The 25083-nt window shown below is 46.4% G+C and overlaps 3 long non-coding RNA genes across 3 annotated transcripts in view; 1 reads left to right on the top strand and 2 right to left on the bottom strand.

Moving 5' to 3' along the window:
* Positions 1-25083, bottom strand: part of LOC309639455 — a 177860-nt gene that overhangs the window by 126805 nt on the left and 25972 nt on the right. The gene's annotated exons all lie outside the window — the stretch shown is intronic.
* On the bottom strand, positions 1231-23793 carry LOC309639439. The gene is made up of 3 exons (XR_014251643.1): positions 23779-23793; positions 2747-13879; positions 1231-2479 (listed from the first exon to the last, which is right to left on the bottom strand). It is a non-coding gene; the product is annotated as an uncharacterized lncRNA (long non-coding RNA).
* On the top strand, positions 14307-18844 carry LOC309639447. Its single transcript, XR_014251653.1, has 2 exons — positions 14307-15997; positions 16339-18844. It is a non-coding gene; the product is annotated as an uncharacterized lncRNA (long non-coding RNA).

Below are 25083 nucleotides of genomic sequence, written 5' to 3'. Positions count from 1 at the left end.
TGCTGTTGTATTTTTTCATTTTATTTAAAACACTACATACTTCTTATTCTTTTAACAAGTTTTAAAGGGTAGTGATCTTAAAAATAAAAAAATCACTGGATAACTAGGAAATATTTTTGTTGTTTAAAGAGTACAAAAGTCATTGAAGCCTTTTGCTCCTCTTACCGTGAAAATGAAATGTTAGCCATTGTATGGCTAGGAACCAATGCACTTGGTGGTTAACAGATCTGCTGTTGCTGGAGTGTGAGCGTGGACTTGATGCAGTGACGACAAATCATTGCTTAGAATTAATGTTTTAAAATGTGTGACTCTAGTTTTTAAAACAAAATTTGGTTCTTCTTTACATTCATTATTTAGTTTTTGTTTCCATTTAGTATTTAATGGTCTTTGGAGAAAAAAAAATAATAAAACAGAGTGTTATATATATATTTTTTGGTGCAAGATAAGATTTTCTGTTTTTTGAAATAAGTCTGTAGCATAAAGGTTAAACTATTTTAAGACAAAATAAAATAGAGTGTATTTAAACAAAGATAATTTCTGAGGATTTTTTTTTTCTATCTGCTTCAGTTAATTAGATGGTGCCTGGAGCAGCTCCCAAGTTAGCTTTTGGATGTGAAAGTGAATTATATTTTGTTATCAGATCTTATTGTTAAAGTTGCCTGATTTTTTCCAAGCAACAGCTGTATCCTACTCCTAGAATGTTTTGCAGGTGGCCTTTGGTGTGTTAGATTTAGATAAAAAGAGTTTTGCATTAGCTTTCCTGTAGCCCCCACTTCCCTTTCCAGTTAGAACCAGTGAGATTTCAAAGCTGGCGAAAGGCTCCCTAGTGCTAGGCAGGCCGCTTTGCTCCTGGGAACAAAACTCAGCTGACAGTTACTTCCCAGAGACCAACGTGCCAGGGTAAGATGCTGTGACTGTGTGCACTTTGCTCGTGGTTGAAGCAAATACAGGGTGTTTCAAAAATAGCCCAAAGAACTTTCCTCCTAATTTGGTTCTATTTTCAGGTTTTTTATTTGGTTATCAAAATGACAGGAACTACTGCATTAACATCTCATGACTTTTGTAACTTACTTCATGTAAAGGAGAATGAGGAACCAGACAGAGTAAAGCCTGTGTTTATTAAAATACTCACTCCTGGATCTCTTTATGTTCATCAAATTTTTAGTCCTACCTGCACTGGACAGAGATCTGTTAACAATTAGGAAGTACACTGTTAACAGTTAGGAAGTGTTTTTAGTTTTTGGAAATGGTTCTTTTATGTTACTTTGTATCTGAGACCTAGACATGTTAGTGCCTATGAGAAACTTCTTTTCTTGGGCTCTAGAAGAAAATTTTTTACTTAGGGTCTTGTTTTTGAACCCTTTTGCCCTTGGATGCTGCTTTTGAAGAATAGACAAAGCATGAGTAAGTAAAATAATCTGTGGCTAGTACTTAATCTCATTCTGGCTTCCTCTTTCTATTCTTTGCTGGCTTTTGGCCTTGCCTTCCCTTGTTTGTATGTTTTTCACAGTAGATGACAGCTATTTATAACTTTAGTCCAAACAGAAAAATTACATAAATCTTTACAAAATATATAAACATCTCTTCAGCTCCAATTTTGCAATTGAAGTAAGGTGAATTTCTTCTAGGTTTAGGTTTTGTTTTAACCATATTGCTGATCTATGTGCAGTGATCCTCCTAGGTCACTGGTAGTTATGATTTTCTTTACTTTCTTGACTCAGTGTTTGAGAGCACTGATTTACAGAATTAGAGAAGTTCCTGGGCTATACAGTGGAGCTTTGGCTGGGAGAATATGCCTGGAGCAAAAGAAGGCAGTGTCAAATATTGGAAGGAGCAATGTGCTCAGAAAAAGATGCGGGTGATGGTCATGAACATGATAGTGATGTGGAAAGAGCATCCATTAGCCCAACAGAGGCTGTGACACTGTTGGCTCAGTTCCACTGCCGTTGCACTACTTTGCGGGTAGCATGCCTTCTAGGTGGAGATGGCTTTAGGCAAGGATCCCTTTGTGTGATGAGGATTCACCATTTCTTTCTTTCCTTTCTGCCAAGCCTTGAGATCCCATTTGGTAGGTGGATGTTAGTAAAGGATGAGAGTGAGTGCTGGCAGTGAAGTCAACCCTCAGAAAGAAGGTGGCGGCAGCAGCTTGTGTGATCTGCTCATAGATCCTGGCCTTCAGGGTGGGAACACCTCTTGGTTGTAAATTCTGTTGACCTAACTTCTTATTCTTTGGTAAAGGAAACTATTTGGTACCAGTTTTTTCCTTTGTGCTTTGATAATTGACACCTCGAAGGAGTCATTTGTTTCCTTTCCATGGCTGCTCTGTCCTAAGAGTGGGAGGGTGAAGTGTTGTGGACCACTGAGCCCTCACTCTTGTGCTTGAGTCTAAAGCAGGCAAGTGTGACTTTAGGATGGATCTTGGCATCTGCAACAGGAGGGAAATCAGACCAGAGGGTAGAGGGACTGATGTTTAAAAAGCCTGAACCATTCCAACGTGGATACCCCGGGAGGTCACTCCCCGGGCTCTGTCCTGGTGGCGTAGGGGAGCATAGGGCTCTGCCCCATGATGTACAGTCCCTTTCCACAACGTTGGAGATGAAGCCGGGCCTCGAGTCCGCGCCTGCATATTCCTACAGCTTCTCAGAGTCCTGTGGACAATGACTGAGGAGACAAACCATGCAGTGAGACATCTAGAGAAAAAAAAAAAAGAAAAAAAAAAAAAGGAAAAAAAAAAAAAAAAAGAAGCCTGAACCAGAGAGGAGGAGACTCCAGAGAAAGACTATCTGACCGCTAAGGGATTTGATTTCTATGCCTTAAAATGGAGAATTTCTAAGATTTATTTTCCGAGACTGAAAGACAGGACTGTGTTATTTTAGGGAATAATTCATTGTTCTGCAGAGCCGTCGCTTTTCAGGCAGGAATTGAGGAGAGTGGCTCACTCCAGAAAGCTGTTTAAAGGACTACAGTTCTATCATCTCACTTAAGCTTTTGGAAGGCGTTGGATGACTAACGCCCACAAAACCTTGAATTTCTACAAATTCTTTATTTTCAAAGTTTTAAAAGAATATGTATTTCAAAATTTTCACATGGGGGTAAGAAGTGGTACAGATTGTTATCCTGATTTTGCAGATTGGAAGACTGAGAACAGAAGAATAACATATCCAGATTTACATAGCTCGACTTAGCAAGAGTAGATTTTTTCTATGGTCCAAATTAGGACTTTTTAGCTTTAAGAAAAACAAAACCTCTTTTTTCCACCTGTTTTTTCCTTCATTGTTATTGCTGCTGATTCTACTTTGTTCTGGCCTGAGAAGAATTGGAAGAAGCCTTCCTGAGAAGGTAATGTTTGATTGGTTCCCTTTTTTCTTGGGCAAGTGGTCACAGATTTAAACATCAGAGCCACACACCTGCATATGCCTCTCAACTCAACTCAGGAATGGCCTTGGAAACTTTTCCCGTAGATAGATTCCCTGTCTCATAGTTTATGGAACAGGAAAATGTGGATGGTCAGTAAACATAAAAAAGATGCTCAGGCTCACTACTAATTATGGAAATGCAAACTTACATTACAGGACACCATTTCACATAGGCAGAATCAGATAGGAATACATTTAAATACAATAAGGAGGCAGGACAATGGCAATTCACTTGTCTTCTTGTATGAGCATAATTTGCTACAATTATTTTGGAAAACAGTGGAATTGTCTAGTAAAAAGCTGAATATGTGTATACCTCAAGCTATGGACTGAAGGTTTGGGTCTCCCCTCCCTCCCATTCATATGTTGAAACTCTGCTCCCCAGTGTGATGTTATTTGGAGGTAAGGCCCTTGGGAGGTAATTAAGAGATCCTAAGGGCAGAGCCCCCATGATGGGGTTAGCGCTCTTATTAGAGGAGGAGGAGACCTCAGCCTTACATGTAAGACACAGTAAGAAGGCAGCTGTCTGCAAGCCAGAAAGAGGGCTCTCATCCAAATCAGACCATGCTGGCGCCCTGATCTTGGACTTGCAGCCTCCAGAACTGTGAGGAAAAAAAAAAAAAAAAGCCTGTTGTTTAAGCCATCTACTCTGTAGTATTTTGTTGTGGCAGCCGGAGCTGACTAAGACACCCATGACCCAGCAGTTACACTATCTGGGATGATACCCGTGAGCAACTTTTAAACTGTGGTGGTAGCCTAGGTAGGGAAGTCATGAAATCAGTTCAGTGTCTGTAAACCATCTTTTGTTTATTTAAGGAAATATTAACAACATAGAAATAACAGGAGACAATATTGTTACATGAAACTTTTGTTATATACTGATAAACATCTACACACAAACATATGTATGTGTGCATAGGGTCAAGATATAAAATGTATTTTATTTATTTTTACTGTGGGTTGCAGTAAAAAGATATGGAAAGCCCTGGTTCTAGAGAAACTGGTTTACGTGCTCAGAAATGTTTAGTGTCATTTTTCCCCAGTTTTTGGCTATTTCAACATGGATGTTCATCTATAGGATGGATAAACATTGTGTTTATAGAAGGTGTAGCCACTGTGAAAATTAATGAACTAGAGCAATATTTATACACTTATATTAGTTATATCAACATGGATAAACCTCAACACTGTGGAGTGGAAAAAAAGCAAGTTGCACAATCTGTACTACATGATGCCATTTATATGAAGTTCAAAAAGACAAAACAATACTACATATTGGTAAAAAATTGATACACACATAATAAGAGTATAAAGAAATGCATGAGAACAATAAACACCAAATTCAGAGTAATGTTTGCCTCTGGAGAGGGAGGTAAGGAGGGGACACGGGGACTTCAACTTTACTGGCAAAATTTCTTAAGCTGGGTAGTGGGGACACAGATGTATGTTATTATTTGTACCTTTATGTATATCTTAAATATTTCATAATAAAAATTGTTCTCTGTCTCAAGCAGAAGGAATAAAAGCTCTTTATGACGTTCCAGATGATATTAGTGGAAATGAGTAAGATCTGAAGCTGATTCCTTTTAGATGCCCTCAATACTTTTTGGATATGTCACCATAAGCAACAACAAAAAATAAATTTGATAAATTGGGCTTTAACAAAATTAATTTTGTGCTTCAAAGGATACCATCAAGAAAGTAAAATGATAACCTGTGGAATTGGGACAAAATATTTGTAAATCCTATATCTGATAAGAGACTTGTATCTAGAATATATAAAACTCTTTCAATTCAATAATAAAAGACAAAAAACCCAATTAAAAAAAATCTGAGTAGACATGTCTCCAAGGAAGATACACAATTGGTCAATAACACATGAGAAGATGCTCAACATCATTAGTCATCAGGGAAATGCAAATCCAAACCACAATGAGATATCACTTCACACCTACCAGGATAACTAGAATCAAAAAGTCAAATAACGGCAACTGTTGGTAAGGAAGTAGAGAAATCAGAAGCTTCATACATTGCTGGTGGGAATGGTCCAGCCGCTTCGGAAAATGATTTGTTCCTCAAATGGTTAAACATAGAGTTTCCGTGTGACTCAACCATTCTATCCCTAGGTATACACCCAAAAGAAACGAAAACATACGTCCACACAAAAACTTGTACACAAATGTTTATAGCAGCATTATTCATAATACCAAAAGGAGGCAACAACCCAGATGTCTTATCAGCTGATGATGCTTTATGCTACAGCATGGATGAATCTTGAAAACATGTTAAATGAAAAAAGCCAGTTACAAAAGACCACCACATATTCTTTCGTTTATAGAAAATGTCCAGAATAAACAAATCTATAGGAACAAAGAATAATGATTGCCAGGGGCTGGGGGGAGATGAAAGGAGGGAGTGATTGCTAATGGGTAAGAGGTTTCTTCTGGGGGTGAAGAAAATATTCTAAAATTCCATAGTGGTGATGGCGCAGCACTCTGAATTACACATTTTACAAGGGTGAATTTTATGGTATGTGAATTACATCTAACTAAAGCTGTTACTAAAAAAAAATTACCAATTACCTCAGGGTACCATGCTTTAAGCTGCTAATACCGTGGCATGAATGGGTGCCACACGGTGCAGAAAATGGATTTAGATAGTTGGGGCATAATGAGGAAGTTTCAACCCAGCTATGAAAAGGGATTCAGGAGACCAACATGACGGTAATTGAAGCCAGGCATGACCAACTTTCTCACTGGGTGTGGCCTGCCCTGACCCTGAGATGCAACTTTAGGAGGGGATCTACCCTCCGTGGAGAGAGGTGTGGCTTGCTGAGGGTGAAGATTTTTCAGAAAGAAACCAACCGTTCCCCACTGAAATGTAAGTGCTTGCCCTCAAGGCAAGGTCAGGACCATTTCCTGTGAGCTCCCGGGACCTGCCCCTGGTTTTTGCCCAGAAAGTTTACAGCCACCCTGAGAGACCATTTCTGATAGCTGACATCCTGCTAGAGTGGCCCTGACTGCATCGTTTGAGCGGTGAGTCACATGGGGTTAGAGTGGGGGCAGTGTCTCGCTGGACATGCCCCTGCCCCCTGGGAGACTCTGCTGGAACTACTTCCACGCTCTCTCTTGGTTGCCAGCTCCTGAGAGTCACTGTCACTGCTGAGAGTTTGTGGTGTCCTTCAGGGGTGCTGGGGCAGGAAACATGTTAGGACCTTCGTTTTATGCAGTGCTGGGTAGTACCTCTCCTCTTACATCAAGTTGGTAATTTTCCACTTCCCAAAGTAGATGGCTGAATTCTACTGATTAGCTCTTTGGGCTCTTGGCAGAGTCCATTCGTTTGTTGTGACATTAAAACTGTATACCATTGAAAATGTGAACCTTTCACTCAGCGGTGAAATATGCAAACTCTTCAGCACAGGCACCAACCAATCAGAATTAGCACTGGAAGTAGGGCTGGCACAAGCTCCTGTGGCAGGTACAGGATTTACCCTCTCATCGCTAGACTGCAGACCCTGGGAAGCGACCAGGGCGGTGGGAAGGGCACTCCAGGCAGCTCTGGGCAGGGGCTCTTTGCCAACTGTGATTGGAAATGTGGCATTATTTTAACAACTGATAGAACCAAAGTAGTGTATACTGTCAGAGAGTCAGTCTTGCATTCACCTAACCTGTCTGTGCCTCGAGTTCCTAACTCATAAAATGGGGATGAGAGTACCCGCCTTATGGGATTGTCATAAGGAGTAAATGAATGGGGGCCATCAGTCGACGCCATCCATCAGTCTCACCAGCTTTGCACCAGTCAACATTGTTTGGCTAGCTCAGCCGGGAAGCATGTAGACCAAATTAAACTTGTCTGTAGGCTACTAACAATCTTACAGCAGCAACGTTAAACCCTTAACAGCATTTTTTTCAGAAGTGAAATACTTCAGAGAAAGCAATCAGCAGTTTGTTTATGTGATAACTGGCATGGGGTGGTGAAAAATAAAATGTCCCAAGGTCTGCCTTAACTGCTAACAAGCTGTGTGACCTACCAAGGTCATCCTCCTCTCTGGATCTCAACTTCTTCACCTCTGAAGGGCCTGCCACTTGCAGGCCTACCACTGTGGTGGGGTGGGGCAATGAAATAAGGTAATAGAGTAGTATAGGATGATTCAAAGCACTTTAGAAGTTTTAGACCCAAATGACTGTGGAAGCAAGGCTGTAATGGAAGTTAGCACATTGGGCCAGACAAGTGGGGGACTGTGGCACACTGGAGAGAGCATATGCTTTGTCCAAAGCGGAAAGCTGTGACTTGTCATGAGAGGATACAGGCTTGATGTTGCCAGATCTGTGGATTTTTTAAGAGAAGACATCTGGATTTTAAAAACGTATATGTGAAATTTCTGATTTATAGACAGTCTTGTGTGGCCATGGTCGGACCTCCTGAGTATACAGCTTGAATACAACTTGGTACAGGAGTACTCCCCTCCGTCCTTCAGGAATGGGATAAAATGTGACAAGCCCGGGGTGGTCCAGTGCACTGACCCTTATTTTGTAGAGGCTGCTGAGACTTCCGAGCTCCAGGTGCATCTCTGTTGTGAGGGACAGAGGATACCTCAGGGAGCTGTGGTCACTTCCCATCCTTGGTGTCGTGCATTGCCTGAGCTCATCTCTCTGGTTGGCTAGACAGTCAACTGAAGAGAATAGAGGCCAATTTTGTGTCATCAGTCTCACCAGCCCTGTAACCTAAATCAATCCTATTTGATCTAGCTCAGCCAGGGACTGTGTGGGCCAAATAAAACTTGTCTGCAGGCCTGATTTAGCCTGCAGGCCTGATTTAGCCTGCAGGCTGCCAGTTTGCTGCCTCTGTACGATGCAGATTTCACTGGTTCAGCAAATACAAAATACTTGCTATTTGCTAGGCACTGGGCCAGACTCCAGGGACATAAAGGTGACTGGAAGTCAGTCTTCACCCTCAAGTAACTTTGTCTGGTGTAACAAACCATTGTCACAAAGCCTGACAAGTGCTGAGACAGAGCTCAATGCAGTGGGAACAAAAAGAAGGCTCCCTGAACCAGCTTTGGAGTGGAGTGAACAAATGGAGAAAGAGCTCCTGCAGAAGGTGATGGTGAGCTAAGTTTGCAGGATGGGTAGGAACTATGAGGTCAGGGGAGGTAGAAGGTGGAGGGTGTGGGTGGGTGCTGTTCCAAAGCTCAGGCAAAGCATGGAAGTGAGAAAGCATGGCTCATAGAGGAACTGCATTTTGGGGGAAAGGGGGTGTATGGTGGGGAATAAGCTGGAGATATAGTTGGGAGCCGCGAGGCAAAGGGCCTTGAATGCCTCACTAACATCTCACAGATGCTCTAGCTGTTGGTCTCCGCTAAAAGAACATGTATATTACTCTGTAAAAGCCTGCATTTTGAGGCAGAAAATGAACATCTAAACACATACATGCAATGGAGGTGTACCTCTGGAATGATGGGAACACTAAAGTATTGTATGGAGGGGAGGAATAAGAGCAGCTCTTCCTGGCAGTAAAATGGGGAGTGAATTAGAGGAGAATGGAATTGGAAGTGGGGAATATGATTAGGAAGCTTCCGCAGGAATTGAACAGATAAGAGAACAAGGCTGTATCAGGTGGTGGGAAGGAGAAAAGGGAGGAGAGGTCAGAATGAAAAAATCAATTTAAGAGGTTGACTCTGGAGGACTTGGTTACAGAGTGTTGGGGGTACTCAGCATGTGAGTGAGGAAGGAGGAGTCAGGAAGAGAGGCTCCCAGGTTATTACTTCCACTGAGTAGGAAATGCAGAAAAGGGATCAGGTGTGGAGAATGTAGCAGAGGTTTTTGGGTGTCCCATGTCATAGACCTCTAAGATGAGGACAGGTTACTGCACTTTGTACTCTCTGCCTCAAGAAGGAGACATAGCACTTGGTGGACCTCTTTGGCTTTGGGACACAATACATACCATATTTGGAAGTACCGTGCCCGCCCATTCATTGAACGACTTAGAGCAAGGAAGGGCTCTGCAGCAAACCCAGGCTACAATGCAAGCTGCGTTGCTGCTTGGACCATTATGATACAGCAAATCCAGTGGTGCTAGAGGCACTCCTGGTGGATTAGAGCACAGTGCCGAGTCTCTGGCAAGCCCCGTAGGAGGGGTGTATTATGGATCCTACAGGCTTTGGAGCAAGGCTATGCCTTCTGCAGCAGCGAGCTATTCACCATTTGAAAAGCAGCTCCCAGCTTGCTCTTGGGCCCTGACCGTGCAACATCAAGTGACCAAAACATCAGCTGCCCATCATGAGCTGGGTCTTGTACCATTCACATTATGAATCCAGGCAGGCCCAATGCAGTCCAATCTTAGGTGGAAGTAGTGCATCTAGGACTGGGCAGAAGGCCAAGGGGCACAGGTAAGCTGCACAAATAGGCTAGCTGCACAGGCTTCTTCCTCAGACCTCTAAGGCAACCCCCCTGTTGTACAGATGACTCTCCCACAGTTCACACCAAGCATTTTCTTGTGACCAGCTGCTGGAGGAAGAAAGATCCCAGGCCTGGTTCAATGTGTTGGTGTTAGCCAAAAACAGACTGCTGGTTTCACTAAAGCCCCAGTCAGGGTAGCCCTGAAGGACAGTGGTTAGTGGAACCTCTCGCAGTGGGCAGAACTTCTAGAAGTATACCTGTCCATCAGTGTGGTCTAGAACGAGAAGTCTGTATTCCATAAGGATATGTGTTTTGAGCAGTGACAAAGGGCTTGGTTGGTCGGTCAGGCCTGAAAGGAAAAAGAGAAGAGAGACAAGGAGGTCTGGGGAAGCGGCATGTGAGTGATCCTATGGGAGTGGGCACAAAGCGTGTGGGTCTTTATTATGTTACTGCTAATGTTTGTCAGAGAACACCCAGCACAGAGGAGGTGCTGAACAGCATGATGCCCTGTGGAGGTCAGCCTTGTCCTCAGTCAGCCGGGGCTTGCACGATGAGCCCACGAATAGGGTAGCCGTGGCGAGGCATGGAGGCGAGGCATGGGCCCAACAGCGTGAGCTCCCTCTCAAGGTGGCTCTGGTCACTGCCATTGCTGACTGGTCTGTCAGCACAGACACAGGCCCTGGGTCCTTGACCAGCCAGCTACTTGGCCCCTTCCACCTTGGAAAGAGCAGCGAATCCACCTTCCTGGGATTGATACCTATTCTAGCGTTCATCTGAGGGTTCACAAAGTACCTGATTTATTTACATATGTTGCCTCATAACATCACATCTGACTAAGAGCCCCATCTTACAGCAAAGGAAGTGTGACAACGGGTACGTGATCACAGAATCCACAGGTCTGGTATATACCAAATCGTTGGAAGCCGTGGACCTAATAGGATGATGGAATGGTTTGTAAAAAACTCAGCTAATGTCCCAGCTCAAGGATGACACTAGGGTTAGGTGCTGTCACCCAGAATAGAGCTGATCTATGGCACTGTGTCCCCGGTTGCTAGCATACACAGGTCCAGGAATCAAAGGTGGGTGTAGAATTGGTCCCTCTCCCCATCACTCTCAGTGGTCCACTTGTACCAGGTGAGAGAATGTCTGGAACTCAGGAGATTCACTCAGGAATATGTCTAGAACTCAGGGCTTCCATGCCGGGCGACATCAGAAGAATAGGCCCTTGCAACAACTATGGCCTGACAAGGCCAAGTCCATTGAGGTCTCAGCCCTCTCAGGGATGTAGATCTGAGTCACCCCATCAGGCAAGCAACCTAGACCAGCTGACAATGAGGAAAATCTGGAATAGGTAGTGGAGAAGGAAGATAATGATCAGCAGCGTCTGCTGCAGCTGTGAGTTGGGTTGTAACTTGTCCCACTAACTCTCCTGCACAAAGCATTTTCATTGGAACAATTATGGCTGGCCACTACCTTGAGGCCTCAGTGACTGAATAGACTTAATGTGGGGGCATAAGTGGATCCGACTGGTGCAGAGGGCAGATGGAATAGACTATTTGGGGTGCCCTGCATCGCATCCCCTTCATCAGTCTCTGATTTTAGCTGCAGCCGTGATAGTTCGTGAGCTTAGACTCATGCTGACAGCACCCCCAATTTAAGCACATGAGTGCACCATTCTGATATCTATTCTAGAGCCTTCTTCAAAGCCACAGAGGTCTGTTTGGCTTGCATAGCTCAAACACAGCCCAGAAGTTGGGGGAGCTAATGGCCTTGGAACAACCCTCTGTCGTGGAGGATGGGAGCCAGTGGGGGGATGCTCCTTCCTCACCTGCCCTAGGTGGGGGACAAATGCCCAGCCTCACATTTTTTGCGGTGGCGGTTAGACAATTCTGGGAGGCATTCCGCATGCTTCTTAGGAGAGCCCAGTGGAACTGAGCCCCCACTGCTCACAGCAGTGACTTTGATGTTGGACCTTGTATTGGCTTTTCCTCCTTTGCTCTCCCTCCTCCATTCCTCCCTCCTGTTTCATGAGACCACCTCCTAATTAAACTGCCTGCACCTGAGTGCTTATCTCAGACTCTGCTTCTGGGAGAAATCTAAACTAAGATAGGGAGGAAGAGGCTGAGTTCACTCTGAACTTGACATGCTGTAGAGACATCCAGTGGAAATAGGCATCAGGCAGAGGCTGTATGACTTTTGGAGATGTAGACTTACATATTAGCATACGGTGGCAGATAAAAACCACAGCCACCCCTCCCTTCCTCCAAAAAAAAAAAAAAAAAAAAGTAAGAGGCCAGTGGAAGAAAGGCACCCTTCTAGGGCAGTGGTTCTCATCCAGGGGCCGTTTGACAACACCTGAGGTCATTTTTAGTTGTCCGCAATGTTGGGGTGGGGGATGGGAGATCGATGCTACTACTGGCATCTAGTGAGCAGAGGCCAGGGATGCTGCTAAACATCCTGCAATGCGTAGGTCAGATCTGCACACAAAGAATGGTCCAGCCCCAAATGTCAGTAGTGCTGAGGTTAGGAAACTGTTCTAAGAAGATTGCAAAGGAGCTGTGGTAGGAAGAAAACCAGGAGAGAGCAGTGCTGTGAAAGCCAGAGCTTCCTAGAGCCAGAAGGGCCAGCAGGTCAGTGCTACAGAGGGACAGGAGAGGTAGGAACTGATAATTGTCTATTTAGTTTAGCAACAAGGACATTTACTAATGTAGTTTCATCAGCGATATGGGGGCAGAGGTCAGTCTGGAGTCAGGGAAGGAGGACTGGAAGGCAGTTAGTGAAGACAAGGACAGACTCTTTCCAGGAGATTTGAGATGAACAAAAGGAAGGGGTGTTGGGATGAGCCACAAGGAGCTATAGAGTGGAGGAAGAGCTATAAGAAGATATTGGAAAGACAAACACCCTGTAGATGCTGATGATAAAGAACAAGAAGGGATTTGGAAAGGGCCATCTGCAGGGGAGAGGTAGTGGGGTAACAGGCTATGAATAACTACTTGTTGATTGATTATATACGGTCATTTAGTGCATTGCGATTTGTATTGCTCTGCTCTCCCGAAAGTCTCCTTGGGGAATTCCCTGGCAGTCCAGTGGTTAGGACGCCGTGCTTCCACTGCAGGGGGCACAGGTTTGATCCCTGCTAGGGAACTAAGATCCCGTAAGCCGCATGGTGCAGCCAAAAAAAAAAAAGTCTCCTTGGGGTGTTTGTCTGTTTTCTTGCCTGGTACTTTTCAGAGGTGAGCACAAGGCTATTGAGGATACTTAGGTTCCCCCAGGATGTCAGCTGAGCCCGTCCTCTGTGGAGTGCCTGTGGAAATCCCAAGTTCCCTTCAAGATGTTTACGGACTTGGGTTTTAGGTTTTGGGGGTCACCTCTGTCTCTTGGTTCCTGTGTCTGTATGTGCACGCCCTGTTCTGCCATGGATTTAAGCTTGAACATGAACTCCTTCTCTCATTCTACAGAAATCACCCCACACCAAACATTTGGGCGTGTGGCTGCGTCTGGGTTCTTGCAGTGCCCACACCTGCGCCATTTGGTAAGCACCTTGCGCTTCCTCTTCCCTTCCCTGCTCCTCATCTGTCTCCTGAAAATTGCCCTCATCTCCAAATCCTTCTCGCCCTGTATACTCAGCCCTCCTGAGCTCCCAAGCAGGCGTAGCTCAGATCATCCTGGTGCACGGTAGACAAGAATGCTTCTTTTAGATTCATCCTCCAGCAGAAAATGGTTATGGCTTAAAATTGTGAAAATGTGCTTTCTGTAAGACTGCAGACTCAGTCTTAGAGGGTTTGGGGACCGCTAAGATTTATGCCCAAACCCACGACAGTGACTCACTCTAAACCAGGAAAGCCCCATTCTTCAAGACTATTGTGTCACCTTGTAAGGTATCAGCTCCTCCAGCGACAGTGCAGGAGCAAAGCTAGAGGCGAAGAAGAGGCCCGGCTGGGAAAAGGGTCCCAATTACCTTGACTTCCTCCTCTGTCTCCAGAGTGCTGGCCTAGAAGTCAGCAGGCCCAGCTTCTGGAACTTGTTCCTCATCAGCCTCGTGATCTTAAGCCTCGGTGTTCTTGTCTGTAAAGTGAGGATAATAAGGGAGGAACAAAGACTTGATGAAATAGGATCTATGACTATCTGCCTCATAGCAGCTACTTAATATGTTCTAGATGCCACGTCTCCCTCTGCTTTTTGCAATCCATTTCTTGCCTGGGTGCTCAGAATTATTAGCTAAGTGTTTCGTGACCCTAGACAACTTCCTCTCGGGTGGGACGCAAGATCTCAGCGTGCCCCCAAGAGCTTCCGCTCTCCCTGGGGAGATGAGAGCGGTCAGAGCACAGGGAAGACAGTATGGGACTGATAACATTTCATTAAATTTTTTATTGAAAATTTTTTTTTGTATTTTGAACTCCCATGAGGCAATAGGCGCTGCTTTCCACACCTACTCACCAAGTCAAGGCCAGGCCACCCCCAACCTCACGGAGGTGGAGGCTCCTGGTGCAATACTGGCAGTGCCCAGCAGGGGCCGGCCTAGCTCTTCTCGGGCTGAGAGCCGCAGACGGAGATTTGACGGAGACTCTGCCTCTAAGAAAGGGTTTTGTAGACTGTTTGGACCATGATCCACAGTAAGACATGCATTTTACCTCACGACCCAGCATAGGTCTGCGCACACGTGTATTTTGCTAAACAATACTTACTCTTACTACCTGGGTGCATTCTGATCTAGTTTGTTCAGTTCTGTCCTGGATTAGATCAGTTGAAAAATACCACTCACACCTACCAATCGATGGAGACCAATACTCTGAAACTCACTGGGAATCTAAGATGGGGGAGTGGGGACAGCATGGGGTGGGGAGATTAGGGGTCACCTAGGAAAGGACCCCTCGGTACAGCCGTTGAAAGTGTGGGCCTGGGGCTGCCACGTGTGATCCCAGCTCTGCCCTTTTCTCCATCTGTGGCCTGAATGACTTACTCCACCCCTCTGTGCTCAGTAAAAGACAGCACTGGTTATAATAACAGCTCCTTTCCCACTCAGAAACAAGGATGGCTGCAGAGTGCCAGTCAAAGCTTGCCCGGTGTCTCGTGGGTTCATTGATTTAACATGTGTTGACACCTGTCACTGAAGATAATGGAGTAGAAAGCTCCTGGCCTGGCCACGGTGGCCAAGAAGCACACAGACGATGACAACAGATGTGATGGGTGCAGAGGTGGTGATGAGCACTGAGCACTCTGGGAACACGTGGGTATCTGGAGGACTCCTTAGCTTAGGGCCTCTCCAAGCGTGATCCCGGGGCAGCAGCAGAGCTCAGGAACTTGTTAGAAATGCACATTCTCAGGCCTTTACCCAGGTATATGGAATCAGAAAGCGGGGGTGGGCCTGGCTATCTGTTTAATAAGCCCTCCTGGCAATGCTGGTGCATATTCCAATTTGAGAAGGACTGCCAGTAGTTAGCTGACTTGGCTGCACCTTAGAGTCATCTTGGGGGCACCCAGAACCAATCTGATCACATCTGGGAGTGGGAGTCAGGCATCAGTAGTTTTAAAAAAGATTCCCAGGTGATTCCAATGTGTAGCAAAGCAGGGCAACCACTGCCCCCAGCCAAACCTATGGGGTGGGGCATCTGAGAAAGCTTCCTGGAGGGGGTGCCACGTAGGCAGAAGCCTTAAATGCAGTGGGGGCTTGTGTGTAAACTTGGGATGGAGGGCTGATGGGGGTTCCTGGTGCCCATAGAAGTTTCCAAAGGGACCGTAATCTAGTTTGAAGAAGCTGGGCTCTGGAGACAAGCCATCTGGGTGTGAATCACACTGCGCACTTACTGGCTAGCGTGACCTCAGGCAAGTCATCCCAACAGTACGAAGTGATGTTTCTTGTATGTGCTTAATCCTCACAGCGACCCCATATCTTGGGAGCTTAGTGTGACAAGATGTGACACTGGAGAGATGGGAGAACAAAGCCACAGAAGGCGCTATCACCATGCTCTTGACCTGAAGGCCCTGGGAAGCCACTGGAGAGTGTCAGTGCAGGGGAGGCGTGTGGAGATGTGTGTGGAGAATGTGCTAGAGAACAACATGCCTGGAGGAGAGTGGTCAGGGAGGGGGCTCGTCGCCACCACACAGATCAGACGTGACGGTAGCCCGCCTGCCAGAGGGATGATAGAAGACCTGTCAAGATGGTGAAATAGGCAGGACTTGGAGGTGAGGAAATGGCCCATTTCTGGGCTTGACGAACTGGGTGGTCCGTGTGCAGAGTTGGGGAACCCCCTACACCCAGCCCTACCACTAGGCTTCCTCTTTGTTCTGTAGACGGAGGGCTGGAGATAGGCATGGTCAGAGTGGGCCTTTTGACACCGTGGCCCCCTGCCTCTCCACCCCACCACACACATACTTCCTGACAACGGTTTGGGCATCTTAGAGTCATTCCTTGGCTGAAGGCCGTGAAGGCCCATCCAGGCGGGTTGACTTCTTGTCACTGAATGTGTCATGCATGTTCCCACCCCCAGGCCGCGGCCCATGCCTCCCCCTCTCCTCCCTCTCAGAATCCTGCCTTCAGTCCATCCTCCTCCACAGACACACTCCAGGGCTTGCGTCCTCGAAGCCCTCCTAAGCACAGAGACTGTCCTGAAAAGGACAGCGTCCCAGATGTGCCACTCAGTCCTGTTGTCAGGCCTGCACCTGTGGCACCTGAAACAGAGGCACCTGGAGTCTGAGGAGGGTCTGCACGCCTCTGCCTCTCCCACCAAGACTGGCCCAGTGTTTTGCCGAGCAGATGTGCGGGTAAGGCCCCCTGATTGGGTTGAGAGGAAAACACTGGAAACAGAATTCAGTTACTGGCCAGGAAGGCCTTGTTGAGAATTAGATTATCAGAATTGTCAGCTGAGGCCTCGGGCCCTTAGAGGCTCAGTGGGAGAGACAGAAGGCGGAAACTTGAGAGTGTCATCCTCCTAGGGTCTTAGGGGGCTGGGCACATCCCTCTGGTTTCTGTGATGTGGTCCCTTCTTCATCCTGAAGTGAGAGGTGGAGACATCTGGGCCCTTGGTGCATCCCTGCCCAGCCCCCTCCGAGGCAACTTCTCCCAGCTGCTGGCCATGGAGGTGATGGATGCTGCCAGCTCCCAGCCAGGGACAGAACCAGGGGCAGTGTTCAAGAAAGACCAGTTAGCTGCTAAGGACCCACTGACTGTGCCTAAGGCCATGTTAGGTGCTGCCCAGGAGGTGCCAGAAATATTAAGACCAAAGTTCCAGAAACAATAAGAGAATGGTACAAAGTGAAGAGCTAAATTGTGTAACACAGATGCTAATACCTGGGGGATAGGAAGTGAGAGCTCAGACTTTGGACCCAGACAAACCTGAGCTTGTTCACCAGCTAAGGGATACTGAGCAACACAGGAACCTAAACTTCTCTAAATCTCAGTTTCCTCATCTGCTAAATGGGGGTGATAATAGCACCTGTTATTCAGGTGATTAAAAGTTTCATTATATATATTCAAAAGTATGATACAGTGATTAATTGATACACATGATAAAGAATGTAAAGTCTTTTAGCCAAGTGTATGGCACAGAACAAGCTCTAACAAGTGGTAGCTATTGCTATTGCTGCTGTTTCCTTCTGGTTATGAGTCACTACAGGAGTTCAGGAAAGGGCGAATCCACTGAATGATCCTGAATGGCCTGAAGAGGCAGGACTTGTAGGATGGGTTGGAGAAGAGAAGAAGGACTGACAAGCCAGAGGGAGCAAAATGTCCTGATTTTCAAAAAGAGAATAATGTGGTTCCTGGGACATAAGCTTAATGTCACTCAACAGCATTCTAGAATTATTAAACAGATGGTCTGGGAGCACTTTACAGAGAACCATACTCATTCCAGAATTAATTCATTAAATCATGTCAAACCCAAATCCCCATTACCAAAGGATTTTTTTTCAATCATTCAACATATTCATTGTTAGCATGTTAGGAAAAGCAAAGGTTATCTTGGCAAGCACTGAGTGAAGCTTCCCTTGCTGTCCGTGTGGACATGAGAGAGACACGTGAGCAAGGTGAGGCAGAGTGAGGTGAGGTCTGTAACAGTATGAACAGTTTTGCCCCAAGAGCTGGACCAGTGGATGGCTGTCAACCTGGAGCTCTGTCCCCGGTGGCAGCCACGGGGCTCTGGTCCGGCCACTGAAGAGCCAGAGGAACACGTGGTGGGAGGGAGGACACAGTAGAGTCATTGTGGCACTTCAGGATTCAGCTAATTAGGAGCAAAAAATAATAGCAGAACAGCAGAGAAATCACATTTTATGTTAAATGTTTTTTTCTAATGGGATAATATAAGCTCATGGTAGAGAATCTGGAAATTATAGAAGATCAGGAAGATGTACCTAAAAGATACCTGTAATTTCCCTGAATGGCATAGTTTAATAGTATGACTAAGAAGAATGACGGTGAGAATGGGAATTCAGGGGATACCTAAGATGAGGAGAGCTCAGGATTGTTGAACCTAGAAAAGGGTTCATGCTGTATCAGTCTTTGAAGTGTGGACAGGCTAACAGGAAGAACGTGTGGGCTCTCCTGTAGTGTTCCAGAGAGCAGAACTAGAACACAGAGGCTCCCAGAAGCCCATCTCTGCTCACCAAGAATGAAAGCGCTGTCAAAGAAGCGCCCCCCAGTGGACGGGCTGCCTTGGGAGGGAGAGGTTCCCGCTCATCGGGAGTATTTAAGCGGAAGCTGGTTTTTAGGCACTCTCTTCTCTGAACGTTAACGAAGACCCCTTGCCCTGCTCTGGTCCCTTTCACCTCTCAGATTTGTGTGTCTAGAGGTGAAGACATGGAGGCAGAAGGAAATGTGTTATCACTGAGAGAAGAGAGCATGTTGCAAAATGCTGTGCTCTCAACTTCGTTGAAAGAAGAAAGTTAAGCATGTGTTCGTTGAAAAGAGATGGCAAGAAAATGAACATTAATGTTTGTACTGTGCTTTGGTTTGTTTTGGCTTTCCCAACTTTTCTACAATTGACCTGTTTAAAATACAGTCAATGTCATGTTAAAGTACAGTAAATGTGTCTCTTACATGTGTGAGGCTACTTTCTTTTTTCTTTTTTCTTAATTTTTTGGCTGCACCGTGCAGCATGTGAGATCTTAGTTCCCTGACCAGGGATCAAACCTGTGCCCCTCACTTTGGTAGCACAGAGTCTTAACCATTGGACTGCCAGGGAAGTCCGAGGCTACTTTCTTTACTGAAACAGTAAACTAGGGAGGAGGTAAGAGGTAAGAGTCTAGATAAATATTTAGGGCGGGGTTGATTGTAGAAGGCCTTGAAAGTCAGGAAGACTGTTTAGGTTTGATGGTCACTACAATGGCAATGACAAGGTCAGCAAATGATTATTTGCTGGGCCAAACTAGGACTGATAATTGGACAGATAACAGCCTATTTGTGGGGATGAGAGGACAGAATACAGTATCTGAAACTGCAAAACTCACAGAAAAGCATTATCACAGTAGGAAGCCTTATGGAGTCCTTAAGGGAGTGACACTCATTTGCTGATTCATTCATTCAGTCGAGTATCATTTATTAAGCCCTATCTGTATGCCAGACACTGTGCTATGTGCCTGACGCAATTAGGTCCTTTGAGAGCTGAATGCAGGACACACTAGAAGATAACATGGGGATAAAATGTCCTATTAGATGGTCCCTGCAAATCTAGGTGAGATGTTCTGAGTCTCAGGAGTTGGGGTGGTGAGAATCAAAATTCTAGTGATACTTAGAGATAGTCTTTGCTTGCCTTGCAGTTGCACTAAGGGTCTTTTTCAGCACTTTGAACAGGGCAGAGTGCACAGCAGGCACTCAACAAACATGTGGCAAGTAAATGAGAATGTGGCGGAAGAAGGGCTTGCAGTCACTTCATGTATACAGTCATCCCTCTGTATCCGTGGGGATGCTCAAATCTCTTACATAAAATGGTGTAGTAATTGCATATAACCTACGAACACCCTCCCATATATTTTAAATCATCTCCAGATCACTTATAATACCCAATACAATTTAAATGCTATGTAAATAGTTGTGAATAAAATATATTTAAATAGTTGCTGGGTGTGTGGCAAATTCAAGTTTTGCTTTTTGGAACTTTCTGGAAATTTTTTCAAATATTTTGATCAGCAGTTGGTTCAATTTGAGGATGTGGAGCCTGAGAATATGGAGGACTGACTGTAGTTAGCTTACTGCTAGTCATGCTGGTGTAGAAATGGCTACTGGGAATATTCCTATGGCTCGCTGTGAAAGGTGCAGGGCCAGAGATTGTATCACAATGAGTGTGTCAACCCCATTGTAGTAGCCAGCCCCCCTTGAATAAAGTCTTCCTTACCATCTTTAACAAGTTTCATGAATAATGATTTTTTTTTAACATAATACACACCCCTTTTCAAAATGGGAATCACATGAAATAGAATTCATCAGATTTTTTGTGTTTAATTTTTTGGCTGATTTGAGCAAGAAAACTTGAAATGCCCTGAATTCCTATAGTTTACATACAAAAGAAGCTGATAGAGGTTTTCCCCAAATTTAGCAACAATCCCAACATTTACATGACAATACCAATAATAATTTGTGAATGTGAACATTTTCTAAGCTATGCATAATCAAAAAACAAGTTTGGATCAGCCACGTTAGAGGAGAGACTAGGCTATCTTTCCATTTTCTCTGTGGAAAACAAAACAGTTACAGAATTGTCTCAGGAAGAGGTATTCAAGGAGTATACAGCCAAAAAAAGATAAAGGTACAGTAGAGAGACTTCCCTGGTGGTCCAGTGGTTAAGACTCTTCACTCCCAACGCAGCGGGACCCGGGTTCGATCCCTGGTCAGGGAACTAGATCCTGCATACATGCTGCAACTAAAGATCTTGCGTGCCGCAACTAAGACCCGGCGCAGCCAAATAAATTAAAAAAAAAAAAAAAAAAAAAAAAAAAGAAGTACAATAGAGGTGGATTGGGCTGGAAATTAATTAAAATGTTATGTTATTTTTCTGGATTTTGTGATATTTGTGGTATTTCTTGGCTTTTTTTTCCTTTTTCTTTTTTGGCTGCACCATGCGGCATGGGGGATCTTAGTTCCCCAACCAGGGATCGAACCCATGTCCCCTGCAGTGGAAACATGGAGTCTTAACCACTGGACCGCCAGGGATGCCCCTCTTGGCTTTTTAATATTTGTAATTTAGTATGCTTTTTCCCTCATTCTAGATAAATTTTCAGGTTTGTACTCATTTTAATTGTGTTTTTGTTATTTTGTATTCTTTTTCTTACAGAGCCCCCCCTTCAACCAAAACAAACGTACAAACTAACAAAATAACCACCCTGTGTAAGCTTCAGGCCCCTCTGTCCCTGCCCCACAGATGCATGACTTTGTGACTCTCGTTGGGCCTCCGTGTCTTTCCTCCCAGTGAGGGCTGTTGCCCTGAGCTTCCACCAGACACTCCTCCAGGGAGAATTAAGAGATGAGCCAGATAATCTGGCCGTCAGGCCTCACGCCTGCACAGGCAAAGCACATGACATCCAGTATTTCATCTGATCCTTACTGCAAACCATTCAGAATAAAACCCAATTTTTAATTATGGAAATGTTCACATTTACGCACAAGTAGGTGGAATAACTCCAGTCCATGCTATGGGCTGGGCTTGGTGAGGTGAGGGGAGCGCTGGGCTAGGCATGGGGGCCAGAAGTTAAATCTCTGCAGGCTGAATCCTCTTTCTCTGCACCCCCTGCCCCATGCTTCTTGGTGCTGGGCATGTGTGATTATGTGGTCACGTCTGCACACTTCTGCCTGGCTTGGAAATGGGCAGAACCTCTGGTCTATGGGAAAGGTGCAAGAAGCCGCAGCAGCCTTGGGGCTCCTTCAAAACATGAGATGGGATTGAGGCTGCTTCTCCCAGGGGCCTGATGGGCACAGGTCCCCGGGCGGCAGGCCTGGGGACCGGCAGGGACAGCACTGGAATCACCGGGGGAGCTTTTGCCACTTATGTGCTGTGCACCTCACGCAAGCCTATCCTGATACAAGCCGGAGAAGGGAGAGGACAGGGACATTTTGGAAAAGTTCGCAGGCAAATCTGATACCCACCCACTTTCAGGATGAGAACCATGGCCTGAGGGGCTCATGGGAGTAACTGGGAGCCTGCGGGGGGGCCCAGACCTGCTCACCACTGAATGGAGCCACCCGCCCCTAGAGGAGCATGGAGTAGAGCTGAAAGCCAGGCCGCCTGGGGTGAACGGCTGACCCACCTCCTCGCTAGCCATTTGACCCTGGCAAGTCGCTTGACCTTGGAATTTGCCTGCTTATCTAAAAAATGGAAATAATCGAAGCACCTTACCTTAAATGTGATAATGGACATAAAGCACTTAGCACCTAAAGAATTAGACACATACCGCTCAAAAATGTTAGCCTCGCTAACATAAATTTCCTTCGTTGACATCAGCCACGGGTGAAGAGAAAGGTGTAAGTGGCGGGCTCTTCTCCCTCCTTCACACCGAGGAGGCAGGAGGCAAGATGCCAAAGGCCAGAGGCTCATCCTGAAATCCAGTCCAGCTGGACTCTCCTTTCAGCTCTGCTGGGACCACCCTCCTGTCTGAAGCTGGGGAGACGGGTTTGGGGGATGATTCTCTGTGTCATCCATTGCCATCCCTTCTGTGGGCAGCTGGGGGCTGTCCCAGGAGTGGGGAGAGCCCCCAGACAGTCTTCCCTTGTCGGCCGGAACAGGTGGGAAGACTGGAGCCAGAGAAGGGACCTGGGCTGGGGGGTGAGGGGCGGTGGGAACGGTGAAGGAGGCGGTTCTTCACAGGCGTCCCCTTCTCCCCTTTTCCCTCTTGTCTGGCAGCCCTGATCCCCCAGGTGCTCAGGTCTGCACACTACCAAAGTGCCCGCTCAGGAGGAACGGGGCTTAAACTCATTTCATGAAGGTGTCGAGGACCAGATGCATTTCATCTAAGACCAGGCGATGCCTTGGAGTGATTTTCAGATGGCAGCAGAACCCTTTCTTCAAATGCTCTCACTCAAGTGCTCAGACTGGGGAGGGACTGGGGGATTGGTACCCTCCCCGTGGTGCCTCTGGGGGCCCCTAGGGCTGAGGAAGCGAGTTCTACAAGGGAAGGTCTCCTCAGCCATGAGGCCCACTCTGCGCCCTCCCCTCCTGGAGCCAGTCAGGGAGGGCAGAGTCAGCACTTGATCAGTACTCTGTCCCCTACTCCTGTTGGGTCCTTGGCAGGTGGGCAGTAGGGACTGAGGCATGGCCTTCTTCGATGCCCACCCTGCCGGGCAGCTCCTGGCCTGTGAGGCCCTCCTGGTTGCTTGGACGTGGACCCAGCGCCAGGCCTTCTCTGCCCCACACCCTGGGGTCAGAAGGCCAACACCTCTGAAATCAATCCAAGCTTAATTCGATGGACTTGGACACACGGCAGCCACAGCAGCCATTTGGTAACGCGGCTAAGGAGCTGCACCCTCCTGGAGATTAGATGAGACAAGTCTGATGTCCAAGGGCCTCCGGGCTGCGCCCTTTCAGATAACTTCCCGCGCCCACCCCGCCGCTGGGCGCTCACAGGTCCTGTGTGCTGGCCACCAGGCTCCCTGTTCTATCCTCAGATGTGTGTGATGCCTCCCTGCACGCGGCAGCCACGAGTAACAGGTTTGATGTACAGATAGCCAAACGGAGGAGCTCAAAACAGAGCCGAGAGAAAAAAGTCGGAGAGGGAGATCCGTAACACAACCCATTTGCAGTCATTAAAATTATATGGGGCCCAAACAAGAAGGTACATGTGTAAAAAATACGAAATCTGCTAGAAAGGTGTCCTATGCAGAGGAGACAGAGGGAGAAGGCAGTGGGACCAAGAGGAGATGAGAGAGAGAGGGAGAAATGGATTTCTATTGTGTTCAAGCCCCTCCACATCTCAGGTCAGTTTATAACCGCAGGCCACCTGCCCTCCCAGCGTTAGCAGCTTGCACCTGCTGCTGTCTGTCTCACCTTCCATCTCCATAGCTCCCATGGACCTTCCTCGCTGTGCACTCTGTGCTGGGCGCTGGATCCAGGTCTTTTCCTCGGGTTGTTCACACTTCCCACTGCCTCTCCAGCTTCTCTAAATCCCACTTGTCTTTCACAGTCTAGTTCAGACCCCGTGACTGCCTGCAAGCCTTCCCTGACCACTTCAGGTCAAGCCTCTGATAGACTGTCCCTCCCTGCCCAGCGAATCCATGAGTCCCCTCCCTTTCCTGGGTGGAGAGGCGGGGGAGACAGGAATGTGAACCCTCCCCAGCTTGGGATGGCGGGAGTCTCAGGTGGCAGAGGGAAGGCGAGTCCTAATTTTAGCTACAAACCCACAGGTTGTAGGCATGTGGAGGAAACATGACCTCTGGGTAATAGATTACACTCCTCATGGGTGTTCCTGGGCATGTGCCCCCCCCCATCTCTCTCTCACACACACACACACACACACACACACACAGATGTCTTCAGGCCCACAAACAAGGCAGCAAGGCCAATTGTGCCTGAAACAGCTGAGCAGTTGGGTCTAAAGAGGTAAAGAACAAAATTCCACCCCCCGCCCCGCCCCAACTAGTGTAACCAACTTGGGTACACGAGAGTAGCTGTGGCAGCTGGCAGAACTATGACTCATGGAAGGACACTGGGATGGCCCAGGAAGAGGGCTGGGTGGGAGGGGTCTGAGCTCACCCTCCAAGCCTAGGGGGTAAGAAGGTGCTGGAAAGGGCCCTGGAGCCTGGGCCATGCCCTCCTCTCCCCCAGTCTTTCCCCACCTGTGTCTGTTTGCCCTTCTAGGTTTTGGAGTTTTGATAGTTTTCTAAAGTTCACCTCCTCTGTGAAGCCTTCCTGGATTCATCAGGCACAGAAGTTCCTCCTTGATAGTTTTCTAAAGTTCACCTCCTCTGTGAAGCCTTCCTGGATTCATCAGGCACAGAAGTTCCTCCCACCCTTTTCATGTCTCTATTATAACTCTTAGGACATTGTGTCAAATTCTTCTCTCATTCTAAACTATGATCATCGAGGTGTAGGATTCCTAGTCCCTTGTATGTTGCCTGGCACAGAGGAGGTAGCTGCTACACAGCAATAATAAAATGAGATATCCCTAATATATAAAGAATAAAAACAGAAAGAAAAAAATATTAAAAAATTTTTTTAATCTTAAAAGAATTCTTGAAGATTTTTCTCTGTAGAAAAATGTGCCAAAGATATAACAGACAATTCACATACACAAAATGATATAACAATAGCCCTTAAACAAGTGAAAGTATTAAGAGAAATGCAAATTAAAAC

The sequence above is a fragment of the Balaenoptera physalus genome (assembly GCF_965194825.1).
Source record: "Balaenoptera physalus genome assembly, chromosome: 12".
In the NCBI taxonomy this organism is placed as follows: Eukaryota; Metazoa; Chordata; class Mammalia; order Artiodactyla; family Balaenopteridae; genus Balaenoptera; species Balaenoptera physalus.
This window is presented reverse-complemented; position numbering and strand designations above follow the sequence as displayed.